The sequence below is a fragment of the Vulpes vulpes genome, chromosome 13 (genome assembly GCF_048418805.1).
Source record: "Vulpes vulpes isolate BD-2025 chromosome 13, VulVul3, whole genome shotgun sequence".
Taxonomy (NCBI): Eukaryota; Metazoa; Chordata; class Mammalia; order Carnivora; family Canidae; genus Vulpes; species Vulpes vulpes.
The window spans coordinates 156,736,570-156,758,107 of NC_132792.1; the positions used below are offsets into that span (position 1 = coordinate 156,736,570).

Sequence of the window (21,538 nt, forward strand, 5' to 3'; positions counted from 1 at the left end):
AGTGGTTGAGTGTCTGCCTTTGGCTCAGGTCATGATCCCAGGGTCCTGGGATGGAGTCCTGCATCAGGCTCCTCTCAGGGAGCGTGCTTCTCCCTCTGCCTGTGTCTCTGCCTCTCTCTGTGTATCTCTCATGAATTAAAAAAAAAAATCTTTAAAAAAGGTATTTGTCTTGTCAGTAGAATCAGCTGAGTTTTGAATTTTTGACAATCTCTCAATCTGTGTCTTCAATTGAAGTATTAACATATTTTCTAAAATATTTAGGCTTAAATCTGTCTCATCTGTTTTCATCTCCCTCCTCTCTATTGCCCTCTTTAGGAGTATATATTTTACTATTCTAAATTTCTTTTGTACTATTTTGTTATACATTTTAAAATAATTTTTGGATTGTCATGGAGTTTTCAGTATAAATTCTTTACTCACTGAAGTACACTATAAATTAGTATTTCCCACTTCTCAGACAATGCAAGGATCTTAGAATAATAATTTATCTGTTTTCCAACTTTCATACTATTGCTTTCTTGAAACTTTCCAGGCATTTTTTATATTCATTTAGATTTAGTCACCTGTTTGTTTCAATGTTCTTTAGGCCTTTCTGTATCTCTGTACCTTCATGTGAGATTGTTTTTTTTTTTTTTTTCTGCCTGAACATATTTTCAGTGTTTCTACTTTGCATGTCTGCTGGCAACATTTTTTTTCACTTTTTATTGTCTGAAAATGCCTTTCTTTTATGTTCACTTTTGACATATATTTTTACACAGAATTAACAATTCTATGTTGACAGTTATTTTATTTTCAGCCCTTTAGAAATCATCCCATTATTCACTAGCTTCCATTGATCTTGTTGAGAAGCCAACCATTTTGAAGACAACATGCCTTTTCTTCTCTGTCAGCTTTTAACTCTTTTCCATCTTCAGTTTTCAACAATTTTATCATGAAGGTTTTCCGAGATTGCTGAAAGACATCAAGCCACAGATGCAGTAAGTTCTATAATCACTAAATAGTATGAATACAAAGAATATTATCTTGTCACTTGGGCAGCTTGTTTAGTTGTTTTTAGCAGGAAGTTTGTTCTAAATCCCTAGATCACCATTGTAGGAGGGACTGTGAATTTCTTCCAACATTAAACCCACCATTTATCCTTTTCATTCATTCATGATTCTGGGATTTTTTTCTTCTACTTTATCTTCTATTCAGGCATTATCTACTACAGCATCCCTCCATTAGTTAAAATATTCTAAAGTCCTACCTCATCAAAGTCACCAAAGTCTTTTTGTCATAATTATTGAGCCAATGGCCTTGTTTCAGTCTACAATCAAGTGGACTTACTTGCATGAGGCAATACTATTGTTCCAGCTCTCACTTGTTAAACCCATTAATCCCTTGGTTTCTCTGATTCTGTTTGCTCCTACTTCTCTTCTTATCTCCCTAACTACCCTCTGTCATCTCTTTTTCCTATACTTATCTCTAAAATTTGGTTTTGTTATGGTTCTTCCCTCCATCATCTTTACTTCTTGCAATATCCTCTCCACTAAATAGCTATATCATCACATATAACTTAAATGAATAATTTTTTATCTGCCGTTCAATTCTTTCTTCTGTTACAAGTCTCAATATCCAACTAATTCATGAAAATTTCAGTTTTATCATTAACTACCTTACCTTAAAAAGGCCCCAAAGAACAATCTTTTCTCTGATTTTTCTACCAAACTGGTCATATTTATCATACATGAAATGTTCCATATTTCATTTAATGATATAAAACATCAAGCCCCAAATGTGGTTTCATTTGAACCTCTCCCTTTATTTTTGCTGTCAGATCCTGCTTATGACACTACTCAAATCTTGATTTGAATTCTCAAAGTCACATCCTAATTTCCCTTCCTACTTTCTTCAGTCTAAGAGATAAGAAAAAAGAGGTAGTTTACATTTACTGAATTCTTGTAAAGTTACAGACACACTATAGTTATTACCTCATTTAATCCTCAAAACAAACCAATGAGATAAATGTTTTCATCATTATTTTAGAGTTGGGGAAATTGAGACTAATAAAGATGAAGTAATCTACCAAGGCTGCATAACTGAAAAAAATGAAACAGTTGGATTTGAACACAGGAAATGTTGGTTGTTAGTAACTATGCCTATTACCCACACTTTGTGACTTTATTCTTGTAATAGCTTCATAAGTGTTTCTCTAGCTCTACACAGCCATTTTTAATCAAACTTCCTGATTCTCATAGGTTATTTTTCTGAAGATAAATCTTACTATATTTTACCTTTGCTTAAAACTTGTTTTGATGGCTCTTCATTTGCTTTCAGGGTAGAATGTCATTCTAATAATATCAAGTCTTGCCCAGTTTAACTCTCTATTCTGATACCTCTCCTCCCAATGCCAACATACCCAATAATCACTCATATCAATACTTTTTCTGAACTTTCATTTATACTTTATTCACCTATACCCTTCCCCTTTTTCCAACCTATCTAATTATATGTCTCTGCTCAAATATTGATTCTTCTTTAAAGCTCTTCTCCTGATTATCCTCATATCTCTCAAAATTTTATTAATACAGTATTAGTACATATTACAGTTAGTTGTACACACTTGTCTAATGCCACCTCTACATAATATAATGACACTATATATTTTTTGAATTAATATCTCTATTAAGGAGCAATGAATATATGCCAGTGAGAATTCAGAGTAGACTTTTGGTATATTCTGGGCCAGTGAACATTACTGGACCTCAAGGCAAATGCAGTACTCTGTCCCACAACATCTAAGTGTGCTCTGCACCTTGTGTGTTTTATTGCACTGAGACCTCTCTTTATGACAATTATTCTGTGTTCTTATGGAGAGTTTTTATTCACTATGGTTTTGACAAGAGCTGTACAGATAATAATGCTAGGCCTGCCAAAAAAGAAACAAAGGAAAAGGCACATGTCGTATGTTAAAATGAGATTTTTACAGAAGTTGTGTTATTTTTTCAAAGATACAGTCAAAGAAATATAAAGTAGGTAACAGCAGCATCTAAGAAGCAGTAGGACTTTGATATTATGGACAGGAGCACAAATATAACTCCATCCTGAGAGGATACAAAATAATTATATGAAGGGTAGTCAGAAAAATAACATCTAGACATATGTTAAGACTTCAGAATACTGGGACGCCTGGGTGGTTCAGCAGGTGAGTGTCTGCCTTCAGCTCATGGTGTGATCTCAGTGTCCTGGCATCAAGTCCCACATCGGGCTCCCTGCATGGAGCCTGCTTCTCCCTCTGTCTATGTCCGCGCCTCTCTCTCTCTCTCTCTCTCTCTCTCTCTGTGCCTCTCATGAATAGATAAATAAAAATCTTAAAAAAAAAAAGACTTCAGAATACTTAAAGAGACTTTAAGAATGACTGATAATTCTTAATGCCAAGAACGCATCTCTATAGGGACAGGATAATAATGACTCTACAGTATTAGGTAAAAACCCATACTTTGTTCACAACTATTTTTTTTCAACATTTTGCACAGTATCTGGCACTGTGTATAAGCTGAACAAAGTTTTTAAAGTTAATTTGAATTAGCTTCCTTGCTATGCAAGGGGATAGGATCATATAGGGATATGAGAAGAGAAGAGGGTAGGGAAGCCTAAGTGCTATGCATGTGTTTTCTGGATTTAGAGGACCTGGTCCATGTCTCAGCTCTACCATTTATTAGTTCTGTTCTATATTTTCTTTCCTTCAGTACCCTCTTTGAGACATTAGACAGTTCACAGTTACTATAGTACATCCTCAATAGGTTGTTGTTACAATCGAATGATATAATACATATAAGAGAGTTTGGGTAGTTCTTGACAGAACATAAGCATCCATTAGATTTTTGTTGTCTTCTACTCTTATTAAGACAACTCCCCAAGGAAACAAATATTTCAATGACAGGTAAAAGAGGGGGTAGTATGGAAAAGAAACCTGCAAAAGATATTGAAGAGAAGTGGCTAGAGCAGTAGGAGAACACACACACACACACACACACACACACACACGCACACAACAACATACAACCATGGGACCCAAGGGAAAGGTGTTTCCAAAAGGAAATGAGTCAATAGTATTGAATGTGGCCAATAAATCAAGAAAGATAAGCAATGGAAATTGCTCCCTGAATTTAGAGAAAAGAGGCCTTTTGTTGATCTTGGAAACAGTAGAATAAAACCAATTACAGTAGATGAATGAAAGAAAAGAAAGAAGGAAGGGTAGGAATAATAGACAATTCTTTCAAAAGTTTTACTCTGAAAGAAGAGAAATAGAATGATAGCTGAAGGCACATGGTGTACAGACTGAGGGTTTTGTTTATAAATAAATGGGAGTATCTTTATGAAATGGTTAATATAATTGTTTTTTAAAGTATAATTAAACACTTCTATTTCCCATATATGTGTGTATATATGCACACAGATTTTATATATATATATATATATATTCTCCTGGTTTGAATAGGTTGTTTTAATCTATATGTATGGATATATATATATAGATATATATATATATATTTTTTTTAATATATACCCAAAGAACACAAGAGATGGAAAGGCTATAGAAGCAAAAAATTAATTAAAGAATTCCAGGAACACATATTTTCATATTTCATATTTCCATGAAAGAGTTTTTTCAGAGAGAGTCACTTGCACATAAAAACAACAAAAGGACTACATTAAATAAGACCAAGTGGAAAAAAAAAATAAGACCAAGTGGGCCAGTGGTCAAGGTGTGGCTTGTGCAAATTACTGTCACACTTGTTTTACTCTCCTTTATCATAGCTTTGGCACGCAGTGGGAACGATGAGCAACTATACCATCAAAAGACCATGAGCACCTAAAACTGAGATAAGCTCTGTCAGAGACTTCAAAAATCAATAGCAAGTCTAAGCATTAACATTGATCGCAATCAACGTAAATATGAATATCAATAATATTAATATTATTTTAATATTAGAATTGATAGCATTTGTATTAATACTATTAATAACGGCAACATTAAGCATCAGTAACTTTAAAGTTAATGACAGTAGTAAACTTAAAGCCTTGCCTGGCTGCCATCATCTCCTGCCTTCTGAGGTTGTACAGCTAGACCATGTACAATGGGCACATATTGGGGGAGGCGAGAGCATCTGGCAAGACAGATATACTTTATAACACGAGAATAAATCCAGATTAGACAATATCTCAGAAACCTTTCAAGTCCTTTACTCATCCAAAGGCTCATTCAATGGAAGCCTTTCCCAATCCAACTTATATAAACCAAATGAAGTGCTGAAGGTAGCAGGGGTGGCAAACACAAGACATTTATTCAGAAAGGACGTTAAATAGCAGAAGCTCTCTGTCTGCTTGTCCATCTTTCTACATCTGCTGAATGACAGAACGGATTAGGGCCACACACAACAATAAATGTACAACTCATTTTTTAGCCATGTGTATAAGGGCTAAAAATACATCCAGAAGATTAAAAGTAATGTTTAAACTGCTTTTCTTTAATCAACTCACAAATATTTGTTGGGACATTTAGAAAAATTAGAAACTGTTAGGTTGGTCTGCTTTTGCGGAGCTATAAGCTTTGGAGTGGATCCCACTGCTGTGTTCAGGTTTTATGAGTAACCAGCCAGATTCAGGGTGAGTCCTGAAGGTTGATCCATCGTAAAATGTACTCCCACCTCCCTGTTCGAAAGGCTCACTGGAGAAAAGCTTAAATAAGAAGGGAGCTGGAAGGTGGGGGTGGGCAGAGGGTAGAGGTGGTGGTGGGGGGAGCTAGTACAGCTGTGGGTCATTAACAATAATCACAGCCCGCCAGCATGAAAGGAAGCAGAGCGTGAGTATCCCCTTTTTCCCTTTCCCTGTAAGAAGCCATCTGGACAAGGCAGTTTAGAATAAATGCTAGTAAGGGAATTTTATTCTATCTGACTTTATTTAAAGTCCTGGTGTAGACCACGCCTTTGCTTTGGCTTTGGCTTTGGCTTTGGCTTTGAAAGTTGGGACTGAGAAACCCCAAAATAAAAGCACACCTCTGGGTTTGCAGCACGACGGTGTTGTCCTCAATGAAAGTTCACAGCAGAATGGGGAGCTTATTCCGTGCACTGGATGATGGAGAGGAGAGGGCCTCACTGCAGTGGCCCAGGGCTCAGGGCCAAGCTGCATTCTGTGTGGCGTTGACTGGCCAGCACTATCTTTGCTGTCTGGTAGAAATGTTAATGTGCTTATAATTGCCTCTTTACTTAAAAATCCAGCCCTAGTATTTATTTAGAAATAAAAGAAACTGAAGGAAATATTTTCAAGGGGAAAAAAAAAAGGACGAAAGAGCACAAACTCCCTAATTTCTTTTGGACTATAAAAATTTACCGGTGGCTTCACTTTTCTCTTTTGTCTAAAAAGTATTCTTTGTCCCATTCACCAGGGTCCTTTTATGTGAAACTTTAAGTTAAAAATATCCAAGCAATTATAATTATTCACTTAATGCATGGAGCAGGACTCTGCTACTTTATTTACCATCTTTGAAATTGTTATTATACTTTGACGATTCTCTAGAATTACATTCAGTCAAAACAATCTGTTTGAAGACATTGATTTCGACTGGCCAATTTCTTCTTGCAGAAAACTGATGTGTTCCTTTTTGAAAATCACACAGCATAGTACTTTATAATAAAATCAGATAGGATTTTTGGTAGCCTCTCATTAGGAACTGAGTTGTTCTCTCACTATATTTTAGAATAATTTGTGAGTTTGACACTGAGAACCTAATGATGTGGTGGAGATTATTTAAATAATATAAGGATAAATATGAACACCCAAAGTTATCCCTTCAACTTCTCATAAGTTACATATTGGCACAAAGTTTTTAACCATAAAACAACATCTTTGAGCTGATGAATAAAGAACAGGATGCTCTATTGTGGCATAGGTGCCCACAGATAGTCAAACATGGGAAGTCCAGCTGGCAAATGTTGTATGACACTAGCCAAAAACTTAGGCATTCTCACCCAAGAGGAATAATATCAGTCCCCAAAAGAATTCCATGTGCCTTTTTCTTGAGCACATAGTATACAGTTGAGATTCAAAAAGCAGGATGGAAGATGAGTAAAGATTGTGACATTAAGAGAGAAAGATGATATTTTATATATATGCTTACCCAAGAATAAGAGCTTCCTTGTAGTGTTTTCTGCTTGATGTTATTTTATAGCATGATTATTGTATAATCTAGCATTTTAAAATAGTATACATCTGGTAGACATACTATACATTTGGTAGAGAAAAAATAAAGCAGATAAAATTTTATGTTTTTCTTTTTTAGACATTACTTAGAAGGATGGATTTCTGTTGTTGCTGTTTTGGTTGTAGCAGTAAAGAGCACTTAACATGTTATTTTCTTTACTCTTATTTGATATATTTATAAAGTTATATATTTAGCCCTGTTTTAACTGATCAATCAAGACATGAGGCTAGAAAGCTGCTAATTCTGCCTTGATGTTCAAAACCTTTTTGTGTGAAGGTTGACTCAGTGAATTATGTCAGTTAGATTTTTTTCCTCAAGATCTAACTGGAGCTTGGTTTACAAAACTCAAAATGAATCCAACAAAAATAAGCTGAAAAAAGACTAGCTGTCCTCATTTGTCCTGCTGTCCTCTTTTCAAGCTATTTTTTTCCTTTGGTGGTAAAGTTTTTACTTTGGGGTTTCTAAAATGCCATAGCTGGCTGTATTTACATTTTGAATACCTAGTCATGTGGAAGTTTTAATTCTCTATTGACACAGCTTTGAGTGACGTGTTTCTTTGAGAACGGTCCAAATAGAATGTTCTGGATTCACAAACAGCTGATGCTACCCCTTATGTGTAAAATGGAGAGGAAACAACAACAACAAAAAAGTCTTCACAAAAAACAGAATGGTTCCATTGCTGCTGGAATAATTTATATAACTAAAGTCACAGACTGGTTTTAAAGACAAGGTTGTCCGAATCATTTATTCAGTTCCTGTTGTAGTGAGGTCCCTGCCGGAGTGAGGTCCCCGACAGAAATGAATTGTCATTGTCGATAGAGGTTGAGGCCACACAACAGAATAAAAGGAAAGGACATCACCTTAAGAATCACCTAGGGAGGCCTTCCCTGGGAGGAGAGGCCAACTGGAAGCTGTTGAAGGGACTTTGGTAATAAAGTGAAAACAACACCAGACGCTCTGTCCAGGAAAAAAAGAAAATAACACCAAGAATCTGGGGGCTACCAGTGAATTTAAGGGAGTGGCCTGTCTGCGTCTATGAGGTAACTGGTACCAGACTCATCTGCATCACTGTTTCTTGGGGCAGTGGCCAGGCTGCGCAATAGCTGCATCGAAGCTGAAAGAGTTGATTGCTACAGCTGAACAGTTTTCTGTTCAACTAGGTATTGACCCAGAGGCTGGCGATTCACTTTTCCCTGAAGAACTGCCGTGAAAGAGCACTAGCCTCTGTTCTGAATTTCATGCCCAATCTTCATGGACATTCTGGAGCCCAGCACTCCTGCTCACCGAAATTCACACCACACCCTCTGTTTCTGTGACCTCCTTCAGGGAGACTCGGGATCCTAGATTCCTCGTTTTGAACATGTGGTATTTACCTACTTAAATCCTTCCCTTGGATGTTTAAAAAAAAAAAAAAAAAAAGACACCTTGAAATGTCCAAAACAGAGCTTCTGGTTATCCTCTGAGTTGCTTCTGATCCTCATCTTTCTCATCTCAACAAACCACTAGTCCTCTACTGTCATCTCGGGGAGTCATCCTTGATTTTTTTTAATCTTTTCTCAGGCCTTATATACAATTCATCACCAATTCCTATTGGCTCTCCTCCGTAATATCTTGAATTTACTCATTTCTACTGCTCCCTCTATAGTTAAGCCCATCACCGTTGACAACTGTAGTGGCTTCCCCACTAATCTCTCTGCTTCCTCTCTTGTCCTTCTACAACTTCTACATCATACAGCATTCAGAATGATCATATAAAAACATGCCCCATATACTCATCTCCCTTTGCTTAAAGCCCCTCAGTGTCTTCCCACTGCTCACAATAAATGCAGCCCCTTCACCATAGCCTACAGGACTCCGCATGAAACTCCTCTTAACTTAACTTACCTCTTCAATTTCACTCTGTACTATTCTCCGTCTCGCTCATTTTGTCACAGCCACACGGGGTCTTCCGTTTCTATAACAATGACAAACATGTTGCTTCCTTAGAGCCTATGCATTTCCAGGAATTGAAAACAATCAGACCAGGAGACCAATCACACTTGGTGCAGCCACCACATTTTTTTCTTTTCTTTTCTTTTTTTTTTTGTCTAGCTTCTGAGCACACTGCTCTCTCTAATGTCATTAGTGCTTGTATTTTCATCGTATTTAATGCCATCTTTTCAGTTTTCATCCTCCTTTGGCCTTGCTGAAGCAATAATGTTCTTGTATACCCCCATCCTTCAGAAATTATTTCTATGAGTTTTGAGGGAACTCGATGGCTATTGATATCAGAGGTAACTTACCATGATAAGAATTATGCTACTAGAGCTGCTGGGTTTTATTTTGAGTTCTGTCACTTATTAAAGATATGACCTTGAGAAAGTACCTTAATATCTCTAAGACTCAATTCTCTCACTTCTAAGATGAAATAGCTACTTGGTGGCATAATACATGTAATGTGCTTCAACACAGTTCCTGGCACAGAGTGAGCATTAAATAAATATAACCTATAATTATAATATGGTTCAACAGACAACTTTAAAGGAAAATAAGGACTATTGTGTATAATCACAAGAAATCCTGAAATCCTTACTATTTGGAAGGGGAAGGATGAAGACTAAACCTTTTCTAAGGCAATCAAAACTCATTTATTCAGACATTGTGTTTTATTGTCTCTTACACTTGAACTCCAGGTTGAGTACAATTTGCTCTCAAAATAATGACTTAAACTAGTAAATGCCAAAAAGCCAAAATTTCCCCAGGCTATCGTTGTGATAAATTTAAAATGTGCTTTGAGAGAGTGATACATTGACCCAAATTCATTGAAGTAGTTCTAATTTTGCTGTTGTTTATTAGTCTGACAAGTGTTTTGACCGTAGGATTGATATTAGAAACAAACAGAGATGTTATTAACTTGACATAAATTTTTTAAAGTATGGGGGTTGTGTTAAGCATGCAGCACTAATAATAGCAGGCTCATTTTTAAAAAGCTCCAAGAAATACATAGATAGATGATCATTTTTATTTAAAAAGCATAAAAGGATAAAAAGGCTTAAAATGATAAAAATATTTTTGGGTTTTTTTTTGGGGGGGGTTGTTTTTTATAATGATAAGAGGCAGGGTTAACTGTTCAGAGGCTGAGATAAGCAGTCTGCCTACAGGCTTCCAGCAACCCCAAGAGAATGGCCAAAGGCCTCCAGAAAGCAGATGGTGGAATTCTAATGCATTGAAAAGATGGGAGGGGATTCAAGGTAAGCAAGTAAAAAGGTGCCAGCATTAAAACAAACAAACAAAAATTTATGGCTTCTTTGTAGCATTTACCATTTACCATTTGGAATCCTACAGAGGATTCTCTCAAGGGTTTGTCCCCAATAGAAAGAGAGAGAGATAGAGAGAGGAAGGGGGAGAGAGAGAGGGAGGTCGGGAGGGAGGGAAAAGTACATACTAAGTGAATACATTTCCTTGATGCTCTTTTTTTTAAGTTTATTTATTTATTTTTATTAATCATTACACCCAGTGTGAGGCTCACACTCATGACCCGGAGATGGAGTCACAAGCTCTTCTGATTGAGCCAGCCAGGCACCCCGCTTGGTGCTCTTAAAAGATAGGAAGGGGAAGGAACTGATGGTCATTTTGCTATTCGCAAAGTGTGTGGAGTCTTGGTTGAGGCTCAGCCAGGACTAAGAAGCAACAGTACTCAGGGGGAAACCTTCCCCACGGACACCACTTGCCCTCCCAAGGCGGAGGAGCTGATGCCGACTGCAGCTCACATTACTGTCTGAAATTTCATCTTTGAATCTAGACCTGAGGCTTCATTCACATTTCATTAAATGTGCTAAAAAAAAAAAAAATTACCTAATTTAAAATGGTAACATAAATACAGCTTTCATAACATTCTTCTATTTTTCCCTTTGTAATTTCTTTCCTCCCACAGGGTCTCGTTTTCAGCTACAAATAAACTTTCATACGTGCTAGAGAAGTGTTTTTTCAAGGTGGGATTCAATAATCAGTAATGTCGGAATCACCATGGGAACCAGCTACCCATGCAGATTCCTGGGCCCTACCAGTTGGGCCCCCTCCACAACTTGAGAACTATGGAGTTAAAATACATACATACACACATACATGCATAAGTAAATAAATAAATTTTAAAGATTTGAAGTATCAGAACAGTCGGATCTATGTCTTGCTCATTTTTAAACTCTCAAAGTGCTGAGCAGAGTGGCTGGCATAGAAGAGGCAAACAATAAACGTTGGTTAAATAAAATGAATGAACAGTAGTTGAATTTCAGGCACCCTTATCCATCAGTTGGTTCTCCCCATGGCTCAGAAACATTCTCCAGCCCTACAGAGCAGTTCTAGAATCATGGGAGGTCTACACGTGGGGGCGGCTACTTTACAGCAATGCTCCAGGGTCCCAGTTAAGTAATAACTGTGAGACCTTATTTTCTTGTGACTTGCAACATGAGTATTGTGGTAACTCCCCTCAGCACAGTCCTACAGAAAGGAAGAGAGCTGCTGGCAAGGGGAGGCATATTCAGTTTCAAATAGGAACAGTTGATTGGGGAGTTCTTATTTGATCTCAGAGGAATTAGCTAAGTACTTAGCTGTACGTTCCCGTCAACTGCTGCTTCCTATGGGAGGATTTCCGTATAGCTGACTTTCTATAATTTTCATCTAAGGGATTTTCATCAGTTACTTTTGGCTCTCGGATACATGCAGTCTAACATCCAGTATAATATTACCTAATAGGAAAATGCTTCAATCTGCAACTGATTTACCAATAGAAATGTTAACCTGAACTCAATGGCTGATCTTCTCTTTGTGTAGTACTTTCTGGAATTTTTTCAAGCCAGCTCATGAATAAGGGAATTACCATTTCAAGGTAGAATCACTGCATTATAGTTGGTGCAGTGTGGACACTACTGGTATCTTTTATCTTCCTCTGCCATTATCCATTCGAACTTCCTCTTGGCCTCACCTATGCCCTCTATTGTTCTTAGTGATTCTGGTGTGACTCAAATCTCCATTCCTCACATCACCAGGACCACATTGATATTCCTACGTATTGAGTGTGTTGTCCCATGTACTAAAAGAGGCCTACCAGACATTATGCTTCCTTTTTTTTTTTTTTTTTTCTGGTGTGGAATGCAATTTGTCTTTTACTTTGGAGCCCAAACACTGAAGCCCTAAAAAACGTACTGCTATGGCAAACCTGAGGATTCTCATAGGGTTTATTTTCCACTCTCTAAGCTTGTTGTCTTCTACCAAGGCCTCACAGAATACCCGTCACCTCTTACTCCTCTTACTGGATCAGCATAATGTCATTGATTATAAAATCACCGAGACACTGTGGGGGATATCTAGATTATCCAGATCTATTTAGACCGTATCAGAACAGAGAACAGGAGAAACTCTGTGGACCTGTATTACTGTCTATGCCATGCGTGGGTGAAATGTTTTTGATCCTTTTCCTAATTAAGATAGAAAAGAGCACATGTACCCAGTGAATGAACTCCTACTATGTACCTGAAGTCAAATTAATCTGCTTTAGCAAAAATATCACCTTTGACATGCCAGACTCCTGCCAGTACATCAACCTACTTACCAAAATCTATAAATAATGGTAATTGTAAGTAATGGTTGGGGAAATAATGTCTGTGGTTATAGATAAAGGCAATCTTTGGTAATCATTTCCTTGTTCCACTAGATCTTGTATGTTCTCTTCATGGATATAATCTCAGCAATTCTCCCCCTACATCAACATTTCTTTCTTATTATCATTGCCATTAACATATATAACATAGATACAAGCCCTTACTTTTTTTCTTTTTTGAAAAGTTTGTTTGAGAAATAACTGACATCACCGTATAAGTTTAAGGCGTACAGCATAACGGTTTGATTTACATATATTGTGAAATGATTACCTCAACAGGCTCAGCTAACATTCAGCATCTCATAGAGATACAATAAGAAGAAAAGAAATAATAGAAAAAAGAAAAAAAGAAATTTGCAATGAGAACTCAGGATTAACTCTCTTTCTTGCTCTATAATGTGCTTATTGCTACGAACTTCCCTCTTAGAACTGCTTTTGCTGCATCCCATGTTCTGATATGTCATATTTCCAGTATCGTTTGTCTCAATGAATTTTTAATTTCCCTTTTAACTTCTTCTTTGATCCACTCGTTGTTCAGGAGAATGTTGTTTGATTTCTATGTGTTTGTGTGAATTTTCTAGTTTTCCTCGTTATTGCTTTCCAACATTGTGGTTAGGGAAGATGCTTGGTATGATGTCAATCTCCTTAAATTTGCTAGAACTTTTTTTGTGGCCTAACATACGGTCTATCCAGAAAATGTCCCATGTGTGTTTGAGAATAACGTATGTTCTGCTGTTGTTAGATAGAATGTTCTGTAATGTCTGTTAGGTCCATTTGGTCTACAGTGTTGTTCATTCCACTGCTTTCTTATTGATTCTCTGCCTGAATGACCTATGTCTCCTTTTAGCTCTGTTAGATTCTGCTTTATATATTTAGGTGCTCCAATGTTGGGTGCATAAATACTTATAATTGTTGTATCTTCTTGACGGACTAACCCGTAATCATTATATAATGACCTCCTTTGTCTTTGTCTCTTTTTACCATTTTTAAAGTCTTTTTTTGTTTGTTTGTTTGATATAACTACCCCTGCTTTTTTTTTTGCTGTTGTTACCATTTGCTTGAAATGACTTTTTCTATCCCTTCATTCTCAGTCTACCTGTGTCTTTAAGGCTAAATTGAACCTCTTATAGCAGCATACTGTTAAGTCTTGTTTTTAGCCTTCTTATGTGTTCTACCTGGAAAATATAATCTGATTATATTTAAAATAACTATTGATAGTTATTGATACTATTGGTAACAACTTACTACACCCATTTTGTTCATCGATTTCTGGCTTTTGTAGATCCACTGTTCCTTGTTTCTTATCTTGCTGTTTTTTTTTTTTTTCAATTAGTGATGTTTTTTGATATTGGTATGTTTTGGCTTCCTTATTATGTTCTTTTGTGTGATTGCTGCAGATTTTCCCCCTTGTGGTCACCATGAGACTTACATAAGATACCTTAACTTTACACTTTTACTTCCGTCCTCACATTTTAGGTTATTGTTATAGTTTACGTATTTTATATCTTGTATAACTAATAACAGATTATTGTAGTTATGTCTTTTTTACTATGTTGATTTTTATTTAGTTCATTTCTTAAATCTTTAAGCTAGAGTCATAAGTGATTTATGTACCTCCATTACAAAATTACAGAATCTATCTTTGACTATATATTTATTATTACCAGTAAGTTTAATGCTACCTTTTTGTATGTTTGTATGATGTTAATTAGCTTCCTTTTATTTTCATTCAAAGAATTCCTTTTATCATTTCTTGTGAGGCAAGTCTAGTGGTAATAAACTCCTTCAAGATTTTGTTTGTTCGGTAGAGTATTTCTCCTTCATTTCTGAAGGAGCTTCACTGCGTATAGTATTCTTGGTTGACGGCTTTTCCTCTTTCAGTATTTTGAAAATGTCATCTCATTCTCTCCTGGCCTGAAATGTATCTGTTGAGAAATCCACTGGTAGTCTTATGGGGGTAGGAGGGATTCCCTTATATGTAAATTTCTCTTCTCCCTTGTTACTTTTAAAATTCTTTCTTTGTGTTTGATGTTTGCAAAATTTAATTGTAATGTATCTTGGTATAGCCTTATGCAGGTTCAACCAATTTGATGTCCTTTGGGCCTCATGGATCTGGATATCCATTTTCTCCCCAGGTTCAGGAAGTTTTTGTACATTACTGTTTTATTTATTTTTTTTAAATATATATTTTTTAAAGATTTTATTTATTCATTCATGAGAGACACAGAAAGAGAGGGAGAGAGGCAGAGACACAGGCAGAGGGAGAATCAGGCTCCATGCAGGGAGCCCCATGTAGGACTCAATCCCGGGTCTCCAGGATCATGCCCTGGGCTGAAGGTGGCGTTAAACCGCTGGGCCACTCAGGCTGCCCTACATTACTGTTTTAATTTTTTTTTTTTTAATTTTTATTTATTTATGATGGTAACAGAGAGAGAGAGAGAGAGGCAGAGACACAGGCAGAGGGAGAAGCAGGCTCCATGCACCGGGAGCCCGATGTGGGATTCGATCCCGCGTCTCCAGGATCGCGCCCTGGGCCAAAGGCAGGCGCCAAACCGCTGCGCCACCCAGGGATCCCTACATTACTGTTTTAAATATACTTTTTCTATTCTTTTCTCCTCCTGGAATTTGCATAATGCAAATATTGTTTCATCTTATTATGTTTCATAAGTTTCATAGGCTTTCTTCATTCCTTTTCATCCATTTTTTTTTCTCTTCTGACTGGATAATTCCTAATGTTCTATCCTCTGGGTCACTGATTTTTCTTTTGCTTGGTTGAGTCTGCTTTTGAAACTATTGAATTCTTTAATTCAGTTATTGTATTTTTCAGCTCTAGATTTTGTTTTTTTAAATGGTTTCTTTTGTTTTGTCAATCCTCTTATTTTATTAATGCATTGTTTTTCTAGTTGTGTTTAGTAGTCTGTGTATTCTTGTAGCTCACTAAATTTCTTTAAGAGGATGATTCTGAATTCTTGGTCAGTTCACTGATTTCCATTTCTTTAAGGTCAGTTATGAGAGTTTATTAATTTTCTTTGATGGTATCACATTTGCCTGTTCTTTATGATCCTTGATTCCTTATCTTGATATCTGCACATTTGAGTAATTAATTAGGTTTCTCTTCCAGACTTACAGATTTGCTTTAACAGAAATAGATCTTTACCAGTCTGCTCAATTTGGGTCTCTGAGCATCTTTGCTTGTAATGTAGTTGGCCAGGTAGGGTCTACTATTATGGTCTATTTTGGGGTAAGGCAACTGTTAGAGCTCTGAGGTTAAGGATGCAGGGTTGTGCCACTGGCTGAGAACAGTTGAATAGGACTGTTGACTTGGTTTCCTACTACAAGATGTCCACCAAAATTGCCAGGATTCTCTGGTCAGGCTTACCAAATGTTTGGAACTGGGAACTATATTCAGTAATAAATGGGGCTATGAATTAGCTTCCCTGCTCTGGCAGAGAAATAGGACAGGACCAAAGGCACATACAGCTTTCTGGGGACTCCCATCATATAAGACTACACACTATTTTCTCTGTTCAGATGAAGCCACTCATTTTGCTCTGCAGATAGAGAAAGCCATGGGCTGTGCTCCCTGTTCAGGTGCCACTATAAGCAGGTATGTTGGATAGGCTGCATACCTTCTGTGTGCCCTGGTTAGGTTCCCTAGTCAAGCAGGCTGGACGCTGTATTCAGCATTGAGGGGGACTATATATTAATTGTCTTGTCCAGGTGCAGTAGCAAAAGCAGCTTTAAAGCAGGCAATGTTCTTTGTAGTCTTAACTTAAGCTGACCCATGCCCCAAGCTCCCCAGGCTAAACAGGTCCACTGGGATGGATTTGCAAACTACTGGCTCTATCTGTCCTTCTTTTAGCTCAAATGTCACTCTTCCAGGTGTCCTTGCCATCCTGTCAGATGGGGCGGTGAAGCACAGCAGGTAGAGCTAGGTGTTAGCTCCCTTCCCTGGGCAGGAAGGGGAGGGCCCACTCCTGGCAACTCTCAATTTCCCAAACAGCCTGTCCAATTGGGAAGGACCTGGAGGTACTCTACGCTTTGAACATGAATTAATTCCCTTGCTTATGTATAGCACGGGAACTCTCCACGCCCACTACTAGTTTTGCTCTGGGCCCATCAGCTCTACTAACTCACTTCTTGGCTTGAGCATTACTGGGCTACATAGCTTCCAGGTGTTCCCCCAGCCCCCAGTTAGATGTGGTTGGGACATATTCTCCACAGTTGGGCTGTGACTCATCTCCTTGGCTAGGAATGGGCAAACCAGGCTGCAGTGCTGGTGAAGCTCCTTGCTTGAGGATCTGAAGCAGGCAGATCTGTACCTCACTGAGTTCCCTAGTAAGAGTGTACCACCAATTTGTTTCTGCAGATGAACTAAGCTTCTGGTTTGGATGACTACTTGGGCGCCACAGGTAGAAACTCGGTCTGCCCAGAGTTGTGTGCTCATTGCTCCAAGTCCCTCCCCACTTCTCCTTCAGAGTCAGATTCCCAGTACCCTCCGATCCTCATGGGGTGCCATCGGAGTAGGGAGCGGCTACCACAAAGCAACCCACAGTGGGGTGGTGCTGGTTGTACCCTTTGGGTTCTATTTTCCCACTGGAAGAACCAGAGGTTGAGTAAAGACCTCTCCATGTGATGCTGGGCTGACCTGGGAAAAGGGCAACGCAGTCACCATGTACCCGCTTCACTTATACTTCCAACACAGTTTGTCTTAGGCTCTGTGGTACTGGGGTGGGGGTGGGAATGTGGGATGCGTCAGACTCAGCCTGTGTTCTAGGATTCTCTCTGTGGTATCTTGTTTTTTAATATTTACTAGTTGTTTTTCTTGTGAGAAGTGACGTCAGGAACAACTATATTATCATCTTGGGGACATCACTCTCCTGTTATTTCTTGATTACAATGAAACTTTTTTTTTTAAGATTTTATTTATTTATTCATGAGAGACAGAGAGACAGAGAGAGAGAGAGAGAGAGAGAGAGGCAGAGACACAGGTAGAGGGAGAAACAGGCCCCATGCAGGGAGCCCGATACGGGAGTCCATCCCAGGTCTCCAGGATCATGCCCTGGGCTGAAGGTGGCGCTCAATGGCTGAGCCACCCAGGGATCCCCTACAATGAAACTTTTTGAGTCAGCTTTCTTTGCCAGCTACTGAGCTATTTCTCATAGTTCTCTCTTAAACACATTCCTAACATACTTGCACCATCAGCAGTCTCCTAAAACTTCTCTTTTCAAAGTGACCAATCTCCAAACTAGATCCAAAGACCAGCTTTCAATTTTCACCTTAATTAAACTGATAGAAGCATCTGACACAAATGACCACTTTCTCTTCCTTAATATTTTTATTCATCACCTTGTTTTTCTTTTTTTCTTGCCCACTGGTTGTTCCCTCTTCTCCCTAGTCCTTAGGCTTCTTCTTTTCTTACATATATTTTCAGTCTCTTGTTCATTATTTCCAGTCTCATGGCTTACATATCATATGTATGCCAGGAGTCTCACAGCTTATATCTCTAGGCTGGGCCTCTACTTTAAAGTCAACATGTGCATATCTACCTTCCTAACAAATATATCCACAAGGATGTCTAATATTCAATTAAAAGTTATTAAGTCCAAAACTAGCTTCTGATCATCTTACCCATAGCCTTCCACATCTCAATAAATAGTAATTATTTCTTTTAGGCCAAAAGCCTTGGTGTTCTCTTGACTTTTTTCTTTCACTTATAACCCACATCCTTTCTGTTAGGCAATCTTAATGATTCTGCCTTCAAAGTATATATAGAATCCAGCCTTCCCTTCTGCCCTCTCCCTGGTTTGAGCCATCATCATCTCTTACTTAGATTCCTAAAATAGACTCAAAACATGCCTTGCTGCTCCTACTCTTAACTTCTTTAGTCCTGTCTAAATACATCAGCCAGATAGATTATGATATTCTTCTACAGCAAACCTTGCAAAGCTCTTTATCTCCCAAGATAAAAGCAAAATTTCTTGGGAGCTCAGAAGACCCTGTGTGATGTAACCACTGTTATACCTCTGACCCATTTCCCAGCTCATTCATTCCTCTCCAAACCTTCTTGCCAATCTGGAATACTTCAGGAGAGATTCCACCACAGGGTTTTTGCCTGGTTGTTGACTCTGTCTGGAATACTCTTGCATCAACTCCTACAAGCATTTTCTCAATTAGTTCTATTCTATTTACCTTATTTAAATGAAAATCCACTATGTTCTGGGACTCCTGCAATGCTGATCTTCATTAATCTGCCTAAGTATTTCTCATTTTCCTTCGCGCTTGCTATCTTTTCACACACTATGTAAATTATTTATGTAATACGCATATTCTTTTATCTGGTTAGAAAATAAACTTCGTTTTGTCAGTGATGACAAACCTCCTAGCACGATGTCTGTCATAGAGGGGTTGAAACAATATTTGATGCATGAACTTTCTTGAAGTTAGCAATACTAGACTAAAATCAATAGATATATCACAAAAAGATTGGATATCATAATAATATCAAATATCCCCAAGTTTACAGAAGAACAATAAGAACTGATTTTCAAATTATACAACTAGAATAAAATCAAGAATATCCAAAATAATTATAAATAAGAAGTAAGGTTGAGGAGTGATATTGCCACTGAGCAAACAAACAGATCAATGGAACCAAATAAAGAAGCCATACATATGCAGGTCGGCAACTTGGAATATCAGCAATGGCCTTGCAGTCCACAAGTAAAAGAAATGAAAATTATATTCCCATTTTTCAAATATGAAAAATAAAACCTCAAAGCATTTTGAAGAAACATAGGAGATTGTTTTTATGACACTGATGTAGGAAAACACTTCTTAATCAAGAATGCAAAGAATTGGGATCCCTGGGTGGTGCAGCGGTTTGGCGCCTGCCTTTGGCCCAGGGCGCGATCCTGGAGACCCGGGATCGAATCCCACGTCAGGCTCTCGGTGTATGGAGCCTGCTTCTCCCTCTGCCTGTGTCTCTGCATCTCTCTCTCTCTCTGTATGACTATCATAAATAAATAAAAAAATAAAAAAAAAGAATGCAAAGAATCAAGCATAAAAGATAAGATTGATAAATGTAATATTACTATAACAAAACATAAGTAAAAAAGTTGTCATCTACTTAGAGACAATATTGGAAAAATATTTAACTAATTAAACATTAGCATTTATAATGCATATTTTTAAAAGTTACAAATCTATAAGAAAAAGAAAACCTCACAAAGTAAAATATGAACAAAAGTTTTGCAAAAAGAAAGTGGCTCTTGCAAATGTGGAAAGACAAAAATTACAGTGGCATAATTTTCACAACCATCTGAATGATAAATATTAAGTCCAATAACATTGTGAGATGACAGGACTGTAAGTGGGTACTATTTTGGATAACAACCCAAAATATCTAATAAGAGTGAAAATATGCATATTTATGGTACAAGAACTCCACTAGGTGCCTTGAGAAACCATTACCTCTGTTCTCAAAGAAATATAAAACCATATCCCTGTGGAACTATTTCAAATAGCAGTTTATAACAAAACAAGAACCTATACTTAAATAATATAAATTCATAATTTAAGATATTTAAGCCAAGCCTTTTTTGTTAGGCGGTGATAGAGGTGATAGAAAATATGGTGGATGTTTGGAGTAGATTTTATGAGAATGAAGGAATTGTAAAATCAGGATGTGAGAAGCATTCTTAGGCTATAGGCAAAAAAAAAAAAAAAAGATGAAGTGAAGATAAAGGCTGCAAACTCATCATTGGAATTATTGAGAATAATAGAGAGTTTTCTAGAAGATATGAAGCTATATAAAAGAAGATGTTGGGACGCCTGGGTGGCTCAGCAGTTAAGCATCTGCCTTAGACGCAGGTTGTAATCCTGGGGTCCTGGGATCGAGACCCGTATTGGTCTCCCTGCATGGAGCCTGCTTCTCCTTCTGCCTGTAACTCTGCCTCTCTCTCTCTCTCTCTGTGTGTGTCTGTGTGTGTCTCAAGAATAAATAAATAAAATCTTTTAAAAAAGAAAAGAAGATGTTAAAGAGAATCATATAAGTGGGAAGAGCTTATACTTCAAAAGAGATGTCTGATTTTGGTTGCAAAATAACAACATGGAAACTGCCCTGTGAGTCAGAAGAAAGGTGGAAAAAGGCTGTCAGTAAAGACAGACAATTTAAGTTAATGGAGGAAGAAGGAATACCGATATGCATGTCACTTATATGCCACTCTCCATTTATTCCATCTTTATTTTAAAGTATAAATATAAAGGTTTTTATGTTACAAAACATCCAGAATCATATTTCCAATCTTTTCTAATGCTCTGATTAGAAATCTTGATGTCATCAAGAGTAATTACCAGAGCAAACACCAAGCCTGGCAGTAGGGCAGGTGTGCAGCCTTTTCATCACATGCATAGATATTCTCAATGGGAAGGTGTAGCTTGATTGATCACTTCTGGTTGAATGTGAAGATGCTACAAAATAAACCAAAGCTCATGTGGAGAAGAAATAACCAAAATCATTTATTCTTCCTCAATTCTGAATTTGCCTTCATTTTTGGATATCAGATTTGGAAAATAATTAAACATTCTTTAGTGTGGAATGCTGGAAAAGAAAAAAAAAAGAAGGACAGAGAAAGGAAAGAAAGGATGAGTTTCAGTAA

At 37.5% G+C, this 21,538-nt stretch overlaps 1 long non-coding RNA gene across 1 annotated transcript; it reads right to left on the reverse strand.

Moving 5' to 3' along the window:
- Positions 1-767: 767 nt before the first annotated feature.
- Positions 768-9,191, reverse strand: LOC112934529 (uncharacterized). The gene is made up of 2 exons (XR_003237971.2): positions 9,128-9,191; positions 768-951 (listed from the first exon to the last, which is right to left on the reverse strand). It is a non-coding gene; the product is annotated as an uncharacterized lncRNA (long non-coding RNA).
- Between the last annotated feature and the right edge of the window lie 12,347 nt (positions 9,192-21,538).